This window comes from Dermochelys coriacea, chromosome 5 (assembly GCF_009764565.3).
Source record: "Dermochelys coriacea isolate rDerCor1 chromosome 5, rDerCor1.pri.v4, whole genome shotgun sequence".
Lineage (NCBI taxonomy): Eukaryota > Metazoa > Chordata > Testudines > Dermochelyidae > Dermochelys > Dermochelys coriacea.
Genome location: NC_050072.1, coordinates 110,837,406 through 110,862,172, shown reverse-complemented (window position 1 = coordinate 110,862,172; position 24,767 = coordinate 110,837,406). Strand labels below are relative to the sequence as shown.

Sequence of the window (24,767 nt, the reverse complement as noted above, 5' to 3'; positions counted from 1 at the left end):
CCTAGTAGACAAAAAACAATGATGAGATACAATAGCAAATGACTGAGCAATTAAACTAGCAAAGATTTAAAAAAAAAATCTAATGCCTATTTTTCTCTATTGACCTCTTCCGCCCCCATCCTCGCAACCTAGGCGTTGCCATATGAGATCAGTGGTCTAATAGCAGATGCTTCAGAGGAAGGTGCATGAAAGCCCATAGTGGACAATTGTGGAATAATCTGCCTATAGGGGAAGTTTCTTCCAAGCTTCCATCAGAATGGTTCACCAAACCACTCTAAGTACTTCTGTGAGAAAAAGACTAGGAACTAGAGTCCTTTTGAAAAGAGTATATTTTAGAGTGCAGCTTGAAAGAGGGGAGTACATGACCAAAAGGAGTCAGGAACGCTGATCCATTCAGAGACTACTACGTGAAAGGGGCAAGGAATGGAATGCGGGAGACACACAATGAGGTTTGTCCTGCAGCTTTGGTAAAGGGAAGAGGCTAAAGAGGAAGGACAGAAAAAAAAACACCTTTATAAGCTATACAGCAGTGCTCAATTCCTTCACTGGCTTCTACTCTTCTCTTCATAGCAGGCAAAGTGTTTTGCAGCAGGGTCTTGCAAGTTTCCGCATCAGGCCTTTAATCCAGACTGTATTGATGGTTGATGATAGGTCTACAAAGACTGCTCCAGTCTTAAATTTCTTCCAGAATCCGGCTTCAATGCGTGTACAAGGGCCAAAACTTGGTTGCAACAACTGCATTTAGTCTGGAATCCAGCTTGTTCTTCGGGGGATCACTGATTCGACGAGAGGACTGACTCTCCAGAGAATGATACATTCCAGGAGTTTGTAGTTAGTGCACAGGAGTGATATCAGCCTATAACTTCCTGGGTTGTCAGTGGGCTTGCCTGGTTTGAGTATGACAATAACTATTGCCTCCAGCCAGGCTTTCGGGATGCATCCAGATTCCATGGTTTTGGTGTACAGTTTTGCCAACCATTGGACTCTCCTGGGGCCTAGTTGATGAAGAAATTCCAGGGAGATACCATCTCTGTTGGCCATCTTTCCTTCCTTCATTATGGCTAAACTGTCTTTCGCTTCATCTGTACTGATGGCGATGGGGTCTTGTGGAGGGATTGAGGTCATTGTCCGATGTAGTTGACAATGGATCTCTTCAATCCTGAAGCACTTAGAGGAGAGGAAAGTGATCAGGAACAGTCAGCATGGATTCACCAAGGGAAGGTCATGCCTGACTAATCTAATCGCCTTTTATGATGAGATTACTGGTTCTGTGGATGAAGGGAAAGCAGTGGATGTATTGTTTCTTGACTTTAGCAAAGCTTTTGACACGGTCTCCCACAGCATTCTTGTCAGCAAGTTAAGGAAGTATGGGCTGGATGAATGCACTATAAGGTGGGTAGAAAGCTGGCTAGATTGTCGGGCTCAACGGGTAGTGATCAATGGCTCCATGTCTAGTTGGCAGCCGGTGTCAAGTGGAGTGCCCCAGGGGTCGGTCCTGGGGCCCGTTTTGTTCAATATCTTCATAAATGATCTGGAGGATGGTGTGGATTGCACTCTCAGCAAATTTGCGGATGATACTAAACTGGGAGGAGTGGTAGATACGCTGGAGGGGAGGGATAGGATACAGAAGGACCTAGACAAATTGGAGGATTGGGCCAAAAGAAATCTAATGAGGTTCAATAAGGATAAATGCAGGGTCCTGCACTTAGGATGGAAGAATCCAATGCACCGCTACAGACTAGGGACCGAATGGCTCGGCAGCAGTTCTGCGGAAAAGGACCTAGGGGTGACAGTGGACGAGAAGCTGGATATGAGTCAGCAGTGTGCCCTTGTTGCCAAGAAGGCCAATGGCATTTTGGGTTGTATAAGTAGGGGCATAGCGAGCAGATCGAGGGACGTGATCGTTCCCCTCTATTCGACACTGGTGAGGCCTCATCTGGAGTACTGTGTCCAGTTTTGGGCCCCACACTACAGGAAGGATGTGGATAAATTGGAAAGAGTACAACGAAGGGCAACGAAAATGATTAGGGGTCTAGAGCACATGACTTATGAGGAGAGGCTGAGGGAGCTGGGATTGTTTAGTCTGCAGAAGAGAAGAATGAGGGGGGATTTGATAGCTGCTTTCAACTACCTGAAAGGGGGTTTCAAAGAGGATGGCTCTAGACTGTTCTCAATGGTAGCAGATGACAGAACGAGGAGTAATGGTCTCAAGTTGCAATGGGGGAGGTTTAGATTGGATATTAGGAAAAACTTTTTCACTAAGAGGGTGGTGAAACACTGGAATGCGTTACCTAGGGAGGTGGTAGAATCTCCTTCCTTAGAGGTTTTTAAGGTCAGGCTTGACAAAGCCCTAGCTGGGATGATTTAACTGGGACTTGGTCCTGCTTTGAGCAGGGGGTTGGACTAGATGACCTTCTGGGGTCCCTTCCAACCCTGATATTCTATGATTCTATGATTCTCTCTTGGTGTTTTTATTGAGTTTTTATTTTAACCCACCAAGAAAGAGACCGCAAGGTCATACATCGTGTTAGGAGCTGTCTCCATCCCCACCTTGTTTTTATTCTGGAGTTTCTTTGTGTCTCAACCAGTGAAGTAGCTGAGTTGCAAAATACCAGTATCAACAGCAAAGAATAAAAACCAGATGTGGTGGGAGTCAGTGGGAATGTACTGATGGAGGTGTAACCAGACCAAATTTCAGTGAGTAGCATTGCAACCTGGCTCACCCAGGGTTTCAACACCGCCCAGATTTGACCCAAGGCAGCTGGACCAAGTGATGTTGTGATCTGAGAACTCTACTGCTGGTGGCACTAGCTTATGCACTTTGTGAGTAAGAATGAGGGAATGCTTTCCAGATGAGGGAGACCTGGAGTCCCTGGAGGTGGACCAGGTACCAGAATGGGATCCCAGCCAGGGGAGGAAACCGGAATGCCCCTCCCTCCCAAGAAATATCTAATTTAGCACCACTGGTATTATCCCCATTCTCCAGAGGGGAAGCTGAGAGATTAAGGAACACTCAGGATGTTTATGGCAGAGATACGAATTGAACTCCTCAGTTCCAGGCTAGTGCTTTAACCACAAGACCATCCTTCAGCAGTTGATGCACAAGACCTCAAAAATATAGACTCATAGACTTTAAGGCCAGAAGGGATCATCTAGTCTGACCTCCTGCACATTGCAGGCCATAGAACCTCACCCACTAACTCCTGCAATAGACCCCTATCCTCTGGCTGAGTTACTGAAGTCCTCAAATCATGATTTAAAGAATCTACCATTTCACTAGTTTAAACCTGCAAGTGACCCATGCTCCATGCTTCAGAGGAAGGCGAAAAACCCCAGAAGTCTCTGCCAGTCTGACCAGGGGAAAAATTTCCTCCTGACCCCAAATATGGCAACCAGTTAGACGTGAGCACGGGCAAGTCCCACCAGCCAAACACTCTGTAGTATCTCAGAGCCCTCCCCATCTAAAGTCCCATCTCTGGCCATTGGAGATATTTGCTGCTAGCAGTCACAGATCAGCTATATGCCATTGTGAGCAATCTCATCATATAATCACCTCCATAAACTTATCAGGTTCATTCTTGAAGCCAGTTAGTTTTTTTTTTGTCTCCACTGGTCCCATGGGACGGCTGTTCCAGAACTTCACTCCTCTCATGGTTAGAAACCTTTGTGTAATTTCAAGCCTAAACTTGTTGATGGACAGTTTATATCCATTTGTTCTTGTGTCAACTTTGGTGCTTAACTTAAATAACTCCTCTTCCTCTCTGGCATTTAATCCTCTGAGGTACATATTTATTACGTTTCATAACATTTCATGGTACTGCTTTAACATTAATCATAGTAACAGACACAGCCCCAGCGCACTGACATGCTACAGCTGGTGAAGGGATGGTGTAATACTTGCATAGCTCACAGGGGTGTTGTGAAACTATATTAGTTAATGTTTGTAACAAAGCATGTTAAGATTCTAGGGTAGAAAGTACTCGGAGTGCAAAGTGTTATTATTCGTATGCAAGTTAACAGCCAACTCTATCTTCGCTCACTGGCTCCGTCCTGATCTGTAGTGTAAACAACTTTTTTGGGGAGGGGGGGCAAAGCAGGGATATGAATGATGACTCAACACAGTAATGTACATGCAAGCTGATGGCAGCAGGTCTCACACTTTCTTTTTTTGTTGAAAGCCCAAATGGTGGTATTTATAGCAGATTTATTAGCCCAAACACCTGTCTCAAATGTTTGTACCTTCTCTGTTTTCACATATGTGCAACACACAAGCCCATTCTACCAGCACTCTGGAAAGTCTGTCATATACCCTGAGTGTGTCTTTTGTTGCAGTCTCTTCTGATATTCTCATAAGTTTCTGTGACCAGGGTCCTAGTGGCGACAGGCTATGGTCACTCAATTAGGGTGAACTGCAAAGAATGGGACAACCAAACCCACAAAAGCTGGTGATATTCCAATACTTAGATTCACCAAGCCAGCATAAAACAGCTTGTTTATTACCTTACTGGTTACTCAGAAGTCCAAACAACACAGTTCCCTTAAAGTGATCCAGCCTCAGGCCTCCATCCAGGTACCCACATCAAATATGATGAAAGTTTTTGTAAATCTTCTTTCATCGTATAAAAGAAAAGGTTCTACCAATCCCAAAGGATTGGACACATTACCTCCCAGATTAACGAATGTTTCAGATCTTACCCAAATACATGCTACAGCCTATTCTTAATAACTAAAATCTTAAGGTTTATTTATAGAAAAAGAAAGAAAGAAAGAAAGAAAGAAAGAAAGAAAGAAAGAAAGAAAGAAAGAAAGAAAGAAAGAAAGAAAGAAAGAAAGAAAAAGATGAGAGTTAAAATTGGTTAAAGGAATCAATTACATACAGTAAAGGCAAAGTTCTTGGCTCAGGCTTGTAGCAGTGATGGAATAAACTGCTGTCTTAAGTCAAGTCTCTGGAGTACATCCACAGCTTAGATGGGTCATTCAGTCCATTGTTCAGAGCTTCAGTTTGTAGCAAGTTTCCTCCAGAAGTAAGAAGGAGGATTGAAGACTAGATGGAGAAGATGCAGCTGCCTTTTATAGTCTCTGGCCATGCGGCCTGTGCTTCCTTTGTTTCAAACATAAACTGCCCAGCACGTGGCTTGGAAGCCTTAGAGCTCTCTCCATAGGCATTTCCCAGCATGCCTTGCTGAGTCATAAGGTGTATCTGCCTTCTCTCAATTATATAGATGATGGTCCTTAATGGGCCATCAAGTAGGCTAGGCAGTGCTGATGCCAAACTGTCTGGGCGTGTCACCCAGAAGCATAGCACAACTTTGAAATACAGACATACATACATATTTATAACTCATAATACAAAGGTGATACAAACATACACAAGATTATCATATCTGGCAAATTATGACATCTTTGCAGATATCTTACTGGGCATATCTGGCTGATTACTTCGTGGGCGTTACCCAAGGAGCAAACATTTGAAATCCAGGTATAGAGCCAATACTTTAAATACAAAAATGATAAATGCATACAGATAGCATAATCATAACCGGCAAATCATTACTTTTTCATAGACATCTTACTCGACAACCTTTGTACAATATTTTCTGCAAATATATAATAGTGGTTGCAACAATGATCTATAGTCATATTTTAATCAGATAATGTCAGTTTCATTAAAAGTCAGTGCAAGGAAGGAAGGAGGAAGCTGAGGCACTGAGAAGTTAAATGGCTTTCCGAAGTTTAACTGTATGAACTTGTCATATTCAACCCTAAGGCCCAGCAGTGTGGTGATAAAAACAGTGTATTTTGCATTTGTTTGGATTCTATTTATATATTTTTCCTTAGTCTTTTTCACAAAGCCTTTGTTATTTGTCAGAACTATTTGTACACAGAGGTATTAGTGGTGACAACTTACATACATGTGGTTCTGTTTTTTCATGATCTCCCACTGCACAAACTATATTGTTGCCTCTTTGGCTCAGGCAGTTACAATACAACATCCATTTTAAACTGTAGGAGAAAATAGGTTGGAAATATGTAACCAAAATATAATTTAGGCAGGATACCAGGGTTAACACTGATCCTTGTGAAAAGTTGTATATGATTTTTGATTGCCACAAGTGGTCTGGACGTTTATCTTGCATCTCCCCAAAAGATAATGCTTCCAAAGCATAGCACTTTCTGTTCTGTTCTCACACAGCATATTCAGAAACCATTAAATAAAATGAAGACAGTTTTTAATGTCCTGTATTGGGTTACTTATTTTGACCTTGAATTATAGCACAGATGAAGAATGTTACCTATATTATCTGTCACAGGTGAGAATATGGATGTGTGCAATCCAGTTTCCCTTAGTGGTTTGATAAATATGTCATATTGTTCATTCCAATATTGCTAGCAGTTTTAAAATATATATTTTTGGTTAGGGATTTGCAAGGAGGAATATTTCAGAGTATACAAGATTATTTTTTAACAGTAGGAAACAGTCTTATGGTTAAAGTATGCAGCTTAGCCATTCAGGAGCTATGTGTTTTATTCCCATCTCTACCACTGATTTAGTTACTCTGTGACTGTGAAAAAGTCACTTAATTCCTCTGTGCCTCAGTTTACTCATCCATAAATTATGTATAATGATATTTTCCCACTCTAGAAGAGTGTTTTGAGGATTAGTTAATTATTGTAATGTGTTTCGTGATTCTCAGGTGGAAGAAGTCCAAATCATTAAGTGTACAAGAATGTTGGTATAATAATTTTCACTGTTCCCTTGTCCCTTAGCTTTCCTAATTTTTCTTTGTTATGATTTTGCCAGTCTTCTCCAACTGCTTTCCATATTTTTGTGTAATCTCTTCTTTTTGTATCATGATATTTTACATTTACCAAATGTGTAAAAGTTATTTAAAAGCATATCCTGGTATGGTTACATTCCACATGATCACAAGCTTAATTAATTGGCTGTGGACAAAATATATTATTTTCTGAAATACTCCTTTTATTTATGTTGTAACTCATAGTTTCTTTGAACTGTGAATAAGACCATTTTCACTCTAAAGTTAAAGTGAGGAGTTGGCTAGCAACAGCTCAAGAAGCCACATGAGTGTCTTGTTACTGCCTCTGATTTGCATTTTTCTTATTAGATACACAATTGCTCTGTTTATATAATCACAAGACCCAATACAAACTAACAGTGCCAAGGAAATGGACTGAGATTATTTGAACTATAGATGTAAGGGGAATGAACACATTCATTGTCATCTTTCCATGTTATTGTGAGCAAGACACATAAGACCTGATCCAAAACCCTTTGAGTAAGCGGAAGGACTCCCCTGACCTTCAATGGGCTTTGAATAAGGTCCTTTATCTCCTTGAGTCTGTTTCCCATATGTAAAAATGAGGAAATAACAGGAATTGCCATACTGGTTCAGACCCATTGTCTATCCAGTCTAGTATCCTATCTCCAGCAATGGCCAACATCAGGCACTTTAGAGGGAGAAGCAAAAAACCCAACAGTAGAAAGATGTGGGATAGTCCCCTACAGGAGTCTCTTTCTAATTTCTATTAGTTAGAGATTGACTTAAATCCTTTCACAGACTGATCTCACCCAGTGAGCGAAGTTGGACTTAGTCTCATCTGTATGTCATTTATCTAGATCATGACAGTAATGTGATGGGGGACGGGCTGGGTCACTTGATGATTGCTTGTTCTGTTCATTCCCTCTGAGGCACCTGGCATTGGCCACTGTTGGAAGACTGGATACTGAGCTAGTTGGACCCAATATGGCCGTTCTTATGGGGTAGCATCACAGAACCAAGGTCTGGGGAAGGACTGGCAGTGGCTTCCTGGCTGAGAGTGAGTTGGTGAAGGCTCCTAGGAAGGGTGGGTGCTTTCACACATGCATGCACATTTCAATTTAATTATAGCTTCTTGCTTTCCACTTATCTTCTGTATCATAATTTAGAACCAGACATCTATTCATTGCACAACTGCAAAGTCCCTTTGAACAATTACATAAATAACAAGCAGTCACAGAGGCAGGGCTCTAATCTGTGGCAAAAGTGGCTTAAAACACTAAGGGTCATGTGACTGATGAGCACTTGGTGCAGCTGGGTGTGGAGCACTGAACTGTCCACGCTGCCCAATTCTGAGGCTACTCTGAGTGGACTGATCTCCTGACCAGCTGTCCCAAAGGCCTGTTTTGGCAGCTGGGTTGCAAAAATCCTTTATCAGATTTAACATTGCTAGAAAATGCTAAAAATGAGAAGATATAAAAGATTGTGCAGCTTGTTAAAAGAAGAAACATAAGAGAAGAACTATAGTAAGAGACTCAGAAAGGTAATAGAAGACCGAAGGTAAGCAACAGACAGGGAAGGCGGGGGAGAGGGGGATCTCAAGAGAAAAGCCCTGTGCATCTCCCTGAGGATTAGAAGAGGGAATGGTACTCTGTGAAGATGTCATCCTTCCCTAAAGATATTGGAATAGGGAACAGGCCTAGAACAAGATATCCATGGGACTTAATGTGAAGGCCCTAATTATGTTTAGTGTCTTAAATCTAAGCAGGATGGGAACAATTTTCAAAAGTGATTGCATAAATTATTCATGCACATCTTATATTTGCATGTACAGATGGTCACATAGGCATGCAAAATAGGCAATTGTGTGTTTAAATTAGCTTCTTCTTTCCTTCCACCGGAAAAAACACTGTTTTAATTAAATGGAGGTGGCTCACACAAGTCGATATAGTATATGGGCCAGGTCGTCAGTTGATGTAAGTCTTCAAAGCAGCTATATTGATTACACCAGCTGAGGGTCTGGCCTTGTCTCTCCAGTACTGAGCCCCACATACACACAGATTGCGGCTACCTATCCTTGAAGTACAGAAAATAGTTTCATATCACAAATACTTGGGAGACAGTGGTTAAATTTTCTCCATAGCTTCCTGTTTCACTGCTATGTTTGCTTCTCCTGGCTATGGAAACAGTAGACGGAACTTCAGCAAGAACAGGAAAACTTAAAAAGACAAGTAAAGGAAAGAAGAAGATGAGAATATGCATAATCCAGATCAGCTCCAAATCAAGTGTCAAATCAAGAGTGAGGGCCCCAATTGTTGATTTATTTCTGTTTTGTTCGTTCAGATGTGGGATAGTCCTAGTCAGTCTTAAGTATATGTTGAAGTATGTGTGTGCAAACCTTATAGCACTAAGGCCTGCACTTGTAACTTGCCAGAGTCCTGATTGCAACACCTAATTTATGCAGACTTGAATATTTAAATGGAAAAACAAAACTAAAAAGATAACCATGATTATTGTTGTACTTGCGCCAGCTGTGTTGCTGATCATGTTTGCCCTCACTCTGCGGTGACCTGTCGAAAGAAGCTGGTGGATGCCACATAGTCAATATTCTTAACTTTAGATACAGAAATGATACATGCATACAAAATGCATACAAATTACAGTCAGTTAATCATAACCTTTCCAATAGTACCTTACATGAGCCATTTTGCATAAAATATATCCTAGATATGCCACATGCATATCATAACCATATTTCTATGAAGAATATGGGATGTAACATCACAGTTACCCTAGACAGTGGACAAGAAAATGGGGGGGGGGACATTTCAGACAACAGGGTAGGATGTTGTTATAGAAAGAGCTCATCATAGGGGAGTAGTATAGTATAATAATTGTGTATACAATTGGCTGATTGAATTGCTTATTTTTGGAGTTCAGACCCCTTGTTCTGCCTCTGGGATGGCTGGACCCTGATGGTGGCTCATCTGCTCATGGGAGACAATCGTGTAGATCCTATGATTTTGTGGTAGGTCTCTGTCACACACTATTATTCAACAGAGTAGTAGTAAATAATAAAAGCATAGCATGGTCACTCTGGTGCTGGTCGTGCCAGTACAGAATTTCTCCCCTGAACCCAGCTACATATACCCTTTTGATCACTAACATATTAAATTCATTTATTGTCTGAAGTTTTTCAGATGGTTGATTTTCAACATTTTCTTAATTTGTGTTTCAACAAATTCCAACTTTGGGCCAAATTAATCAAAACTTGTGAAGAGAGGTGCAAAACCCTCCCAGGGTTGCCCTTGCACTAGCCAAGCCATTTTGCATGTACCCTTTGTTTGCTAATACCTGTAGTGGGCAGGACAACAGACATAGCTTACTCATTTCCCCTATTTAAAATGAAAAGGTTATTGAGTCCCTGGACAACACACTATTGTGGACAGTATTTCACACTAAATATTAATAAAGGGTCATACTCATAAAAAACACACACAGAGAATTAAGAATTGATCAGGTCCTTAGCTGAGACAGTCATCACAAATGATGCACATAAGTAGACAGTGCCCTTTGTATCCTAACTTTCATAGGATATATGACTAACTTTTATAAGCTTGAGAAAAATTCCCAACACTTAAGAAGTATTAAATGTCATTATATTTCCTTAGAGGGGTACAGTTGGGATTTCACACCTCACTAACGTGCCCGCTAAATCTAACAGAGTCTTAATAAATCAAATAATGGAAACGATAGTAGAACCATACAATTCTGATGAAGATTTGTTCTTTTAAACTGATTTCAGCTGGGTTGAATTCCTTGTAGATGTCTTCATGTCACTGGCTGTTCTGCTAAAAACCCATCCTTAGTGCTGGAGAAATCAGAGTAAGGCTCTGGGGGACTGCAGATGGATTTGTTCCCTTGATGTTAGATGGGTTTGTGCCCTCAGGGAACTGCTCTGATTCTGCCCTGAGAATCCTGGACTCCTTGGCTGAATCATTATAATATCATCTGTGACTCCCAGGCTGTCTGGATCTTCCTAGCTCTCTGGTTGCTTCCGTTTTGGAATCTGTCCTGCTGTTCCCAATGGCAACATGCCCTGTGTACAGCAGTTAGCTGCCTGACTGGTTCTGCGTCACGAAAGGCTCCTTATATAACAATGCCTCCTCTGAGTCAGTGCCCAAAATCAAAAAAGGGAAGGGGAGGAAACAATTGAGCAGCTGCTGCATTGCCAACTGTCTCCCTGTTTCCTTAACTTCCCATCATCTGACAACACAGCTTTGGTCTATGGGAAATGATGTCTCTCTTTTAGGTGGGCTATCCACAGAGGTGTCACCTCTTTGGGAAGTAGCAGTTGTTTCTTCTCAGAGTGGTAGCCATGTTAGTCTGTATCAGCAAAAAGAACGAGGAGTTCTTGTAGCCTCTAAGGTGCCACAAGTACTCCTCATTCTGTTTCCATCTCTGTGTCTCAATTTTTTTCCTGGGTGGTAGTGGGGCAGCTTTAATCTCTGCTGGGATTTAGGGCTTGTCTACACATACAGCACTGCAGCGATGCAGCTGCGCAGCTGTAGCGATGCAGCTGCGCAGCTGTAGCGATGCAGCTGCGCAGCTGTAGCACTTAGTGAAGATGCTACCTATGATACAGCAGTGTAGAGCTGGGTCCGTTGGTATAGATACTCCACCTCCCTGCGAGGTGATAGCTGTGTTCCCAGGAGAAACCCTCCCATCGATATAGCGCTGTCTAAGACAAGCTTGGGTCAGTATATGACGTCACTCAGGTGTGAAAAATCCACACCCTTGAGCAATGCAGTTATACTGACATAAGTTTGTGGTATAGACCAGGGCTCAGTAGGAGTTCCAGCTGCAGGAACCACAGCACAACAGAATAACTAAATCTACTCTCTGGCCACAACCCACTGCTGCTAAGACCTCCCACTTTTCAGCCTCTGCTGTCCTCTTACAGCTGCCATATAAGTAGTTTCTATCTCTCTTAGGGCATGGCTACACTTGCAGATGTAGAGCGCTTTGAGTTAAACCAGCCCTCAGAGACTGCAGCAGGGAAAGCGCTGCCATGTGTTCACACTGTCAGCTGCAAGAGCAGTGGCGTGTCCACATTTGCGGCAGTTGCAGTGGCATTGGGAGCGGTGCATTATGGGCAGCTATCCCACAGAGCACCTCTTCCCATTCTGGTGCTGTGGCTTGTGTGAAGGAGACGGGGGGGGGGGGAGAGTGCGGGGCATTCTGGGTCCTGTCCCAACGCCCCGTGATGCATTACTTTGCATCCCAGCAACCCCTGTGCTTCCGTCCACATTTGGCGCCATCTTTCAACATTTTTTGTACTGTGCGCTCTGTCTTCCCTTTTGGTCTGCGGGAATGGATCCTGAACTTGTGAGGAACATGCTGATGGGTCTCATCAGCATGTCATGAATTGCAGTCGAGTTACTCCTTAAGCTACAAACTGACAGTGAGGAGTCTGACGATGATGTCTACTCGTATAACGCATATGACATGAGATTGCTTGTGGCATTCACAGATATGTTCACCACAGTGGAATGCTGCTTTTGGGCTCAGGAAACAAGCACTGAGTGCTGGGATCACATCATCATGCAAGTCTGGGCTGATGAGCAGTGGCTGCAGAACTTTCAGATGAGGAAAGCCATTTCATGGGACTGTGTGCTGAGCTCGCCCCAACCCTGAGGCGCAAGGACATGAGATTGAGAGCTGCCCTGCCAGTGGAGAAGCAGGTGGCTATTGCAATTTGGAAGCTAGCAACTCCAGACAGCTATCGATTGGTTGCTAACCAGTGTGGAGTGGGAAAGTCAACCGTTGGAATCGTGTTGATGGAAGTTTGCAGGGCCATTAATTGCATCCTGCTCAGAAGAACCGTGACTCTGGGCAACGTGCGTGACATTGTGGCTGGCTTTGCACAAATGGACAATCACAGATTTGTGTATGTCCTGTAATCATATTCAGCCTTCCTGTCTGGAGTGCTGCGTAATGAGTGTTGCACTTCAGGTTGGCTAAAATGCATGGTGATGGGAGCTGAGTGCAGTGGGTAAGGGTCATAGTTTGCAGGGCTGGGTGGTGAAGCTACAGGTGTTGGAGGCAGCTGGTGACAGTAAGAAACCGGATGTTGGGGGAAGTGGGTTGGAGGTGACACAAGGGAATGAGTTTTGGGACAAGGGCTTCGGGGGGTGGGGGTGGGAGCAGATCTGCTCCATCTGCAGTGCTATAAGTGCCTATATCGAGTCCGCTTGGCGCTCCATAATGCTTATGAGCCACTCCGTGCTTTGATGCCGGCAATCCGCATTCTGCTGGCGGAGCCTCCTTTCAGTCTCCTGCCACTCCTGTACTTTTTGATTTTCAGTAAGGGACTGTCCTCTTTGGTTCTTCACGTACGCTTCCTGATTCTTTGTAGTCTCTCAGCCATTGATAACAAGAACGGCTGGGATCTCAAGGTTTCATCTGTAAAGCCAAAATGCAACACTTAACAGAGGCAGCATTGTTCACACTAGACAGAGCAATTATTCGACCGCACTTAAAGACAAGTACAGTGTACACAATAGCAGAAAGTGATGGTCCCAAAATGAGTGCACATAACCCACAGGAGCCCCAAAATGGTGAATAAGCACAGGGGCAAGGCGGACCGAGTGTTTCAGGGCCATAGTGTCCTCTGGGGTTGGTTCTGTCCCTTGGGGAGAGCCAACAGTTGCAGGGAGCCCCTATACCGAACACTATCCTCACATTTTCCACAATATGAGTTCGTCCTGGAAGATATCTCGCTGCTGAGTGTGACCTGGGAAGCAACAGAAGGTCTTCTACTACAAGGCAGCTTCCGCCCGGGCCCTTATGCTGCTTGCCTGTGTGCAGCAATTGTCCCCCCACCCGTCACGGCGCGGACATGTTAGCCTTACTCGGACAAGGAGCACAATAGCTCTGCAAAGGAACCTGCGCAAGTGGATTGCCCAGCTTCTGCATGAGACCTTTGAAGAGATCACTGAGGCAGATTACTGCGATGTGAGAGAGCACATCAACACCTTATTCCGCATCTAGGCATGCACGCAGCCCTAACTCTCCTCACCCCAAGAGCCTGCACCAAACAACTACATTCCCAAAATAAAAGCCACTTACCAGGCACCTTCTATGCTGTTCGTTCTTCACCAAGCACTGTCCGCTGCGACTGGCTACTTTCCTCCTGGCTTTAAAACAGCTCCTGGCTGCATGCATCTAGGGATGCCAGGCCGTCCTCTGGTTCTGGGCCCCCCTCCTCCTCAGCACCCTCACTCCCACTTTCCTCCTCCTGTCTTGTTGAACTCTATGCTGCTACGGTCTCTGAAGTGTCCATGGTGGTCTTCGGAGTGGAGTTGCCTCCAAGTATCGCGTCCAGTTCTTTGTAGAAATGGCAGGTGGCGGGGGCAGCACCGGAGCGGCGGTTTGCCTCATGGGCTTTGTGGTAGGCATTCCGCAGCTTCTTCACTTTAACCCTGCACTGCAGTGCATCCTGGTCATGACCCCTTTCCATCATGGCCCTTGATATCTACCCGAAGGTATCGTAATTCCTATGGCTGGAGTGCAGCTAGGACTGGACAGCTTCCTCCCCCAAAACACAGATGAGGTTCAGCACCTTGCCATTGCTCCATACTGGGGATCATCTGGCATGTGGAGGCATGGTCACCTAGAAAGATGAGCTCAGGGCTGTCCCTGCTCTCCCCCTCCCCCCGCCCCGCCAGGGTCTGGGCTGCATTCAAGGCCCACGGGGCCGGGAGGCAGGAACGGGGGGGCACTTTGGGGGGCTCCCCAGGCCCAGAGTGGCCTGGGGGATTAGCGGGGGGCCGGAGCAGCCCGCTTTGCTTCCCTCGCTCCGACCACAGCTTCCTACTGCGGGGGGGTGGTCCTTTCCCCAACTCACCCCCCCACCCTCATCAACGACTCGGCTGGGGCGGTGGCAAGGGAAGCAGAGTGGGCTGGGGCTCCGGTTCCCGCCACCGGTGAGTGTAGGGGGTGTCCTTTCCCCAACTTCCCCGCACTCACTGGTGGCGGGAAGTAGAGCAACGCGGCTAGGAGCTGGTGGAGTAGAGCGGGCTGGGGTTGGGTTGCTCCGCTTCCCGCCACTGCTGGTGAGTGCGGAGTCTCTGGGGGAAGAGGTGGAATGGGGGTGGGCTGGGGGCAGAGCAGGGGGGAAGGGTAAGAGGTGGAGTGGAGGAAATTGTCCAGGGCCCCACACCCACCTAGGGACAGCCCTACCCCTTGCAGCCCATTATGGGGGGCCGGCCAGGGGATAGGGCTGCCCACTGAGCTGGTGCTGTCATGTATGCAGCACGCAGCTGCCTAGGGCACCATGAAATCTGCGGGAATTTGGTGCCCCAAATTTCATGGTGCCCTATGCAGCTGCGTATTCTGCATATGCCTAGGGACGGCGCTGGATGCGCTGAGAGCACACCTTGCTGAGCAAACAGGAAGAGGAATTCAAAATTCCCAGAGAATTTGAAAGGCGGGTCTGACAGTTGGTCACGTGAGGGCAGGGCAGGGCAGGGCAGTAAAGTTCAAAGTGATGACCAGAGTAGCTAGAACAGGCATTGTGGGACACTTCTGGAGGCCAATCAGAGCACATTAATAGACCAGGGCGTCCATACTGGCGCCGCGGTGCTCCAGTGCGGGCGCAGCAAGCTTTATGCTTCCCGTGGAGGTGGATTACCAGGGGCGCTCCAGCCGTGGAGTCCGGGCGCTCTACATGCCTTGCCAGTGGGGACACCTCAGGAGTTAGGACGCCCGGGGCTGATTTAATGCACTCTAACTTGCAAGTGTAGATGAGACCTTAGGTATTACATGACCCCCACCACCATACTAATGGAGCACATCACAGCCTTTGATATATTTATCCTCACAACACTTCTGTGAGGTGGCGAAGTTTTGTTGTCCTCATTTTACAGATGGGGAAACTGAGGCATGGAGTCCAAACAGGGAATCAAACCAAGATCTCTCAAGCCCCAAGCTAGCATCCTAACCACCAACCATCCTTCCCCTCTAGAGTCCATTTGTGCTGCAGTAGTGTAGTTTTCTGCCTTATTTTCTGCCATAGGTGACCTCTCTTATGCTGGCCCACACAGGCATAAAATCTTCCACAGAGATTTGCACATATACTAAATGTGGCCTTTTGTTTCTATCATATGGTTCTTCATTTAAATACAAGATTTAAATTCAGTAACCAGACAGCAAGTGTGAAAAATTGGGAGAGGCAGTGGCACATAATAAGTGCCGATATAAGATAAAGCCCCGAATATCGGGACTGTCCCTTAAAATCAGGACATCTGGTCACCCTAGCTTTAAAGGATGCAGATCCTGCAACCCTTACTTGTGCAAGGAAGCATGACTGGTGTGAGTAAGGACAGGGGTGGCAGGTTTGTAGAAATTTTGGTGATGCCCAGAACCCGCCCCCCCAAACTCCTCCACCCACCTGCCTAAGGGTGGAGGGAGGAGGTCTGGGGTGCAGGCCCTGGGCTGGGGCAGGGAAGTGGGGTGCAGGCTCTGGGAGGGAGTTTGGGTGCAAAAGGGGTGAGAGGTTGGGCTCTGGGAGGGAGTTTGGGTGGGGGTCTAGGGTTCATGATGCAGGATGGGGCTAGGGGTTGGGGCAGGGTTAGGGTGTGGGGGAGAAGAGGGCTCTGGCTGGGGCCAGGGATGAGGGGTTTGGGGTGCGGGAGGGGCTCAGGCCTAGGGCAGAGGGTATGGGTGCGGGGGGGGTGAGGGCTAGGGATGAACTTGGGGTGCAGGCAGGCTGTCCCGGGGCTGGGGCCAGAGAAGAGGACTCCCCCAGCCTCTCCCCACCGGCAGCAGTGAGCTCTGGGGGAGGGACCCCCCTCTCCTCCCTGGCAGCACACTCACCTTGTACCACTGTCACTGCACATGCTCTATGGGCCCCTCTCAGGTTCAGGAAGCCCCCTCGCCTCCCCTGTGGTGGGTGCTGGGGTGGGGGAGAGAGGGCTGCCATCACCTGTGCCCTTCCTCCCCTGCTGCTGCCCCTCATTGTAGCCTCAATGGCGGGATGGGGCTGCCCCTTTTCCAGCGTGGGACAGGAAGGCAGTGACTGAAGGCAGGGGGGCCCCCTGCGCTGGTGGAGGGTCCCGCTGGAAAAGGGAAGGGTCTTAGGCGGAAGGGCAGGGTCAGGGCAGCCTGCCCTGCCACTAGTGGCTGGGGAGCACTAGGATCCTGCGGCAGCAGTTGATGCCGGGAGCCAGCAGGGCCGAGTCAGTGTGGGGCTGCAGGGGAGAGGCAGGGATGCTCTAGAGGCCGGGGGAGGTGCGTGGGGGCAGCAAGTGGGGGCCAGGTGACACTTGGGGGAGGTGCGGGGGGGTTGCAGGAGGGGCCGGGGGAGAGACCCAGCCCCAAACATTGGTGGAGCCGGGCCGCCGGGCTCCCAGGCCTTGAATATTGCTGGAGCCTGGCACCACGGGCCCATACAACTCACCACCGCTGAGTAAGGGGATCAGACATAGTTTCACTCTTAAGATTTGCCTTGCTGGGCCTAAAATTCAACCTATTTTTTAAAATGGTCCAGTCCAAAAGATCTTCTTTTAAGGACTATAAGCATATATTTCTCCCCTGGATAATCCTTGCTTCAGTGGGAAATAAGAAACCAGCACATAGATGCTTGACTTTTCACTGTGACCTATTGTGTCTCACAGCCATCTGTGTTTACAGTAAGAACTCACCCCCATGTGTTAGTCTGTAAGATGTACTGAAAATCAAAGCATTTTATCTGTTTCCCACTCCAGCAACAGAAATCAGTTGCATCCTTAAGGGAACTCACTCTAGGTATAAATGTCTGTGGGTCACATTTTAACCAACTTGGCAGTATCCTCTGAGCAAACATTTCAAACCCTTCTTTGTATTTTTGTAGTGGAAAATATGCTACTAAGTGAGTATTTATTAGTTGACTCAAACACCTTTTGTTGCTCCAGCAAGATTACATTATCAGACTATGAATAGCCAGGCAAAAAGCAAGTGTAAAAATAAGCAAAATCATGAATTCCTTGGATGTATAAAGTGATACGTTCCTATATTGGCAAGCAGTGCCTCTCTATTTCTCTCTCTCAGCTGATTCCAAGTTATCAGAAAATAGCCTTGTGACTGTGAAAAAATAAATCCTGCAAGCTTGTTCTGAGTATAAATAATATTTTTGCTGGACCATAAATCTGTATGAATTTATAGCTAATATAAAATAAACAAAATAAGACATTCTCTTTGGCATAATATGAAACTGGAATTCATCATTTTAAAAAAGAGGGCATGAAAAGGGAGAAAAACAGGAATACATTAGTGAAGCACATTTGACACGGCTACTCCTACCAAGATGTAGGTCTCCATGACAATAAAAGACCCAGTTGAACATCCATGTATGTAGAAAATTTATAGGAAAAAACTGTTATAGAGACCGTGCAAGAAAAAAACATTAAAGACAGACCCATCAGAAAAAATTTATAAGTGTCTCAACAGAAACTGGGGCATTGATACTAGCTCTAGCTAATACTTAGAACAAATACAATCACCTTTAAGGTTCTAATTCTATTTACCTAGGACCAGGACAGCTTCTAATGCATTTCTGGTTAAGTTCCAATTAGGATTGTGGGAAAACTTCCATTTTGAAACATGATGCCAGCAAAACTTCCCCAAACTTGTCAAGGTTCAGTGAACTGGGACAAGACTTGGTCTAATCTGTCTCACCATCCCCACAATAGTTGAAGCTGACAGGGAGATAGGTAGGGATAGAAGCAGCATGGATGGTCTTAGAAGGTCGGAAGAGGAAAGCAGTTGTGTTTGAGGGGGAATGGAAGGGTCTCACAAGACACATGGGCACAGAGATACTGCTATAGGAAGGGGGTTCGAAGTTCACCTGTTTCAATACAAAACAGACAAGTTTCACAGGTTAGTGCCAGTTTCATTTTGTTCACAAGAATCTGAAATTGCAACTAGAACTCAAAGAACAGGAGAGTTTGTGGTTTGTGAACTCTTGCCAGTTGAAGTCCCCGATTTTGATTCATAGACATAGGCGTTGACTGTGTGGGTGCTCTGGGGCTGGAGCACCCAGGGAAAAAAATAGCGGGTGCTTAGCACTCACCAGCCACGGCTCCTCAGGTGATGGGGGGGGGGTTGCTGCCGCCACCGCCCAACAGCTGTTTGGCAGCTGGGAGAGGACGGAGAGCAGCAGGTGGAGGGGGTAGAGTGGGGGCAGGAAGAGGTGGAGCAAAGGCAGGGTGGAGTGAGGGCAGGGCCTTGGGGAAAGGGGCAGAGCAGGAGCTGGAAGAGGTAGAGTGAAGGCGGAGCCTTGGGGGAAGGGGTGGAGTGGGGGCTGGGCGTTGGCTGATGTGGGGGTTAAGCACTCCCCCCCAGGGACAAGGAAAAGTCTGCGCCTGTGATCATAGAAACTGCAGACCAAATCTAGTGCCCCTGCCCCTGCAGACCAAATCTAGTGCCCCCTAGTACTAGTGTTTGCTGTTTGTAAGGCAATACAATAAGTCTGTAAAAGTCAATGTTATTGTTTACATTCTGAGGGTAGAGAGGATGCCTGTTTTGGGAAAGTGGCACTACAAATTCTTTCCCAGTATTTCCAGTAATGTTACTTCTCAGCCATCCTCCTGTGAGACTTATACTGCTGCCTAGCCTGTCAGGGCCAAACCCTGGTCCCTGTACCAAGCGAGGGTAAATAGACTTGGCACAGGGGAATGGGAGTTCCATGATAGTTGCAAGAATGAGGGAATCCCTGCATCTCCTCAAGCTACAGAAGCAGAGCGTCTCTGCAACTTCTACTGCAGTCTTGGAAGTGCAGTAACCTTCATAGATTCTGCACAACCCTCCATGGCAAGAGGGATTGGTTGGTGGATTGGGCCAGTCATGGGAACCACAAGTCCCACATCTATTCTACTCCTCTTTGGTGCACAAGGAACCCTGGAGGATCCCTGCACTAGCTTCCCACAGCCTGCTTCTTCTCATGGCACTTGTTCTCCTGCTTATCAGGTCTTCCATGCATCCATGGTCAAGACATTGGATTAGGCATCAGAATTATTGGGATTTTATTTCTTGCTCTGTCACAGACTTTTTGTGTGGCTTGCTCAAATTCCCTTACTGGTAACCTGTGCTTCACTTTCCCTATCTGTAAAATGGGGGTAATAATAATTCTGCTCGCAGAGGTTTTGAACCGCAGCCACTGGGAGCCTGCGGACGGTCAACGTCAGCAAAATGTCTCATGGCCCGCAATCAGATTAACCTGACAGGCCACATGCAGCCCGCTTGCTGCAAGTTGCCCACCACTGCATTAAAGTATGTAAAGTGCTCAGATACTATGGTCACAAGGACCACAGGAAATCATATACATAAAGTAAACAGTATTTAAAATACCCATGAATTTGGGAGAGATGGGACAGGATGCAGTTAGATTTTCCCCAAGAGTGCTGTTCTTTGGAGGCTATATATTAGGGGTACTTCAGTTAATGTAGCTAAACTAATATATTTTTGAGTGTGAAATATCTTGTCTTGTTAATAATTTGCCCTAAATAATCACAAGATGCTGAATGGCTTGTGTATGTTCATCCTGAGAGTTAATGCCATTTAAAAATTAACAATGGAAGTTATTTAGGATAAATCAGAATGTAAATACTCTCTGGCATGTAGAACTCCTGGAATATTTCTGTCACAATACTTTATTGAAAACTTTGAAAGAGAGCAGAAAATTAACATAGAAGCGACTTTGATAAGATGCCAAAATGCTTTCCCTGTTTGTCAGCTGGATAACATTTCTGGGCATCCCTGACTGATTGATTTGCAAGGTGTTAATAAGCAACATTATGCAAATATACATTCATTCCAGGCTCCCTTCGCCTCATCACAGTAGAGACCATGTGCCCTATCCTTTTACAAAGTCTGTTGTGCTCCATTAAACACATAAGAACATAAGAACAGCCATACTGGGTCAGACCAAAGGTCCATCTAGCCCAGCATCCTGTCTTCCGACAATGGCCAATGCCAGGTGTCTAGAGGGAATGAACAGAATAGGTAATCATCAAGTGAACCATCCCCTGTCACCCATTTCCCAGCTTCTAGCAAACAGGCTAGGAATACCATCCCTTCCCATCCTGGCTAATAGCCATTGATGGATCTACCCTCCATGAACTTATCTAGTTCATTTTGGAACCCTGTTATAGTCTTGGCCTTCACAACATCCTCTGGCAAGAAGATCCACAGGTTGACTGTGCATTGTGTGAAGAAATACTTCCTTTTGTTTGTTTTAAACCTGCTGCCTATTTCATTTGGTGACCCCTAGTTCTTGTGTTATGAGAAGGAATAAATAACCCTTCTTATTTACTTTCTCCACACCAGTCATGATTTTAGAGACCTCTGTCATATTTCCCCTTCGTCATCTCTTTTCCAAGCTGAAAAGTCACAATCTTATTAATCTCTCCTCATACGGAAGCCATTCCATACCCCTAATAATTTTTGTAGCCCTATTCTGAACCTTTTCCAATTCCAATATATCTTTTTTGAGATGGGGTGACCACATCTGCACGCAGTATTCAAGATATGGGTGTACCATGGATTTATATAGATGCAATATGATATTTTCTGTCCTATTATCTATCCCTTTCTTAATGATTCCCAACATTCTGTTTGCTTTTTTCACTGTCGCTGCACATTGAGTGGATGTTTTCAGAGAACTATCCACAATGACTCCAAGATCTCTTTCTTGAGTGCTAACAGCTAATTTAGACCACGTCATTTTATATGTATAGTTGGGATTATGCTTTCCAATGTGCATTACTTTGCATTTATCAACATTGAATTTCATCTGCCATTTTGTTGCCCAGTCACCCAGTTTTGAGAGATCCTTTTGTAGCTCTTCTCAGTCTGCCTGGGACTTAACTATCTTGAATAGTTTTGTATCATCTGCAAATTTTGCCACCTCACTGTTTACCCCTTTTTCCAGATCATTTATGAATATGTTGAATAGGACTGGGCCCAGTACAGACCCCTGAGGGACACTACTATTTACTTCTCTCCATTCTGAAAACTGACCATTTATTCCTAACCTTTGTTTCCTATCTTTTAACCAGTTACCAATCCACAAGAGGACCTTCCCTCTTATTCCATGACAGCTTATTTTGCTTAAGAGCCTTTGGTGAGGGACCTTGTCAAAGGCTTTCTGAAAATCTAAGTACACTATATCCACTGGATCCCCCTTGGTCCACATGCTTGTCAACCCCCTCAAAAATTCTAGTAGATTGGTGAGGCATGATTTCCCTTTACGAAAACAAAAAAGGTATATACATTTCTTATACACCATATCATCACACTCCTCCATATCATTAGAAACTTGTCTTGCCTTCCCAGTTAGTCTGGACTCTGAGGGACAAAGATTCCTAAACATAAGCAAGAGATCCTCAAGCTGCTTGGCATGGGTCAGCCCTAAAAGACCTATGGAGTTGCTTATTATAGAAGCTTATAATACTTTTTTAAATCTAAGACTATAACTCATTTGTATATGAATGTTTCCTGTTTTCTTCTTGTAAATAACTCTCTTTTCTTTTCTTAGTTAATAAATCTTTACACTGTCTACACTATAGTTTTTTTTTATCAGTAAAACTTTTGTTGATCAGGATGGGAAAAAAACACACCCCTGACCGACATAAGTTTCACCAACAAAAATGGCGGTGTGGACAGTGCTGTTAGCGGAAGACGCTCTTTTGCCGACATAGCTACTGCCACTCATTGGGGGTGGTTTAATTATGCTGATGGGAAAGCTTTCCTGGCTACATGGAGATCTTACAGTGTTGCAGCTGCAGAAGTACAGCTGTGCCGCTGTAAGGGCTGTAGTGTAGACATAGCCTTAGTTTATTACAGGATTGGCTACAGGCATTGTCTTTGTTTGAGATCTGAGAACAATTGAGCTGGGATAAATGACCAGTCCTTTGGGGATGGGAGTAACCTGAATATTGTTGTGATTTTTGGTGTAAAGTGACTATCTATCACAGTCCAGCTGGCCTAGGTGAAAAGATAGACTGGAATGCTCAAAGGGATTGTCCATTCTAGTGCTTTAGAAAGTTCACACTTGTTACTGTAATCTAATTATGGAACATGCAACCAGTTTGGGGTTTCTGCCCTGCTTTTTGACAGTCTGCCCGGAATTTGGCACTCATGGTTGTGAATTACTGCAGACAGCATGACAGGGTCACCCAATGAAGTTATTAGGCAGCAGGTTTAAAACAAACATGAAGAAGTACTTTCTCACACAATACACAGTCAATCTGTGGAACTCATTGCCAGGGGGTCATTGTGAAGATCAAAAGTATAACTTAGTTCAAAAAAGAATTTGATAAGTTCATGGAGGATAGGTCCATCAGTGGCTATTAGCCAAGATGGTGAGGAATGCAATCCCATGTTCTGGGTGTTCCTAAATCTCTGACTGCCAGATGCTGGAACTGGATGGCAGGGAATGATAATTACCCTGTTCTGTTCATTCCCTCTGAAGTTTCTGGCACTAGCCACTATCAGAAGACAGAATGCTGGGCTAGCTGGACCATAGGTCTGACCCAAGTATGGTCATTCTTATGTTCTCATTGAACTTTATTGAATTAAGTGAAACCTTATTGAATTAGAGTTAATGCCATTGTGGTAAAGTTTATTAAAAATGTAACTGTGTGTGTTGTGGCATTGCATGTACCTTCTCTAGTATGGAAGGGGGACATTTATGAACTTCCTCTGTTTTCAGCCTTTGAAGCCACCCTCTTGGGGAGATATGGATGTACTAGTTCCAACTGGATTCTCCAGAGACCAACAGGCAAAGAAAATACTTTGGATGTTTTAAACTGACACAGGGCCTTCTTCCTGATCCAGCAAATGGACAGGAATCCTGGTCCACGGAAGACCCCACTTCTTATGGGGGAAGGACTTGGGCTACTGAGGCCTCATAAGATTGTGTACTTGTTCTGAGTGGAAGCTTGTAACTGCAAAAGAAACCACTTGGGTGGAGTGGTGCCTGGTAAGGTTATTAGGATGCATGTGGGTTCTTTTATTGTTTTTAATATGTTTAATGCTTTTTACCTTAAGAATAAAGTCAGCTTGCTTAGAAAGAACTGTTTGATAACTTTAATCTGTAACAATCACACTGTTATCAGACTCTGAAAGTGAAGAGAAAGCAAGCAGGTCTCTTTAGGCAGAGTATTTTTGCTGAGCAATACACAGTGAAGGCAGGGAACGGTTTATCCTGGGAATACTCCAGTCAGAAGGGAGAGAAATGCATGTCTCTGTCCAGAAAGGCAACAGCTTAGAGGAGATGGAAGCGGAAAGTAGGCACCCTAGCTGAACCATGGAAGGAAAATACAAGTATAGTTGCCCTGAACTGCGATGGGCCCTTTAGGTTTTTTTAAATAAATTAGTATTTGAGTCTCTTGTTTTTTCAGACCTTTCTAGCTAATAAAGGGCTTGATATATTTAAAACTCATGGAAAATTTTTTGAATAAGTGATTTTAAAATAGGTTGTAATTAAGCAAAGTTATCAATGATTGTTGTTTATAGGTGTTATAATGAGTAAGGGCTGGTACAACAGCTCAAGCCATTCTTAAGTAGAGTCATTAATTCTACTGGTTGAAATGAAAGATTGGAGTGAATGGAAATGTACACATGCACCAAGAGTTTTCATTGTTATCATTTGTACAGACAGAGAACATACATTGGATTGGCTCCATACCCTTGGATCTAAGTCACTGAGCTGTATCCTATTCCCCTGCTGCAGTCATGTATTGTTGGGTCTTGTCAGAGTCTGCAGAGCACAGATACTGCTATATTTCTCCAGTGGCAGAGTCTTTACTCTCTCTCCCATGAGGAGCATGTGATGGTATCAGGCCTGTCACCAAAGAGAGCCTCTTTTGAAAATGGTAACAAAATGATCTGGTAAGAGCTGCTCCCACACATCCATTCTGCAGGATTTTCTTTGTCTACAAGAAG

General features: G+C 45.0%; 1 protein-coding gene across 1 annotated transcript in view; it reads left to right on the top strand.

Annotated features, from left to right (window-relative positions):
* TTC39B (tetratricopeptide repeat domain 39B) overlaps window positions 1-24,767 on the top strand; it is a 171,019-nt gene that overhangs the window by 768 nt on the left and 145,484 nt on the right. The window lies entirely within an intron of this gene.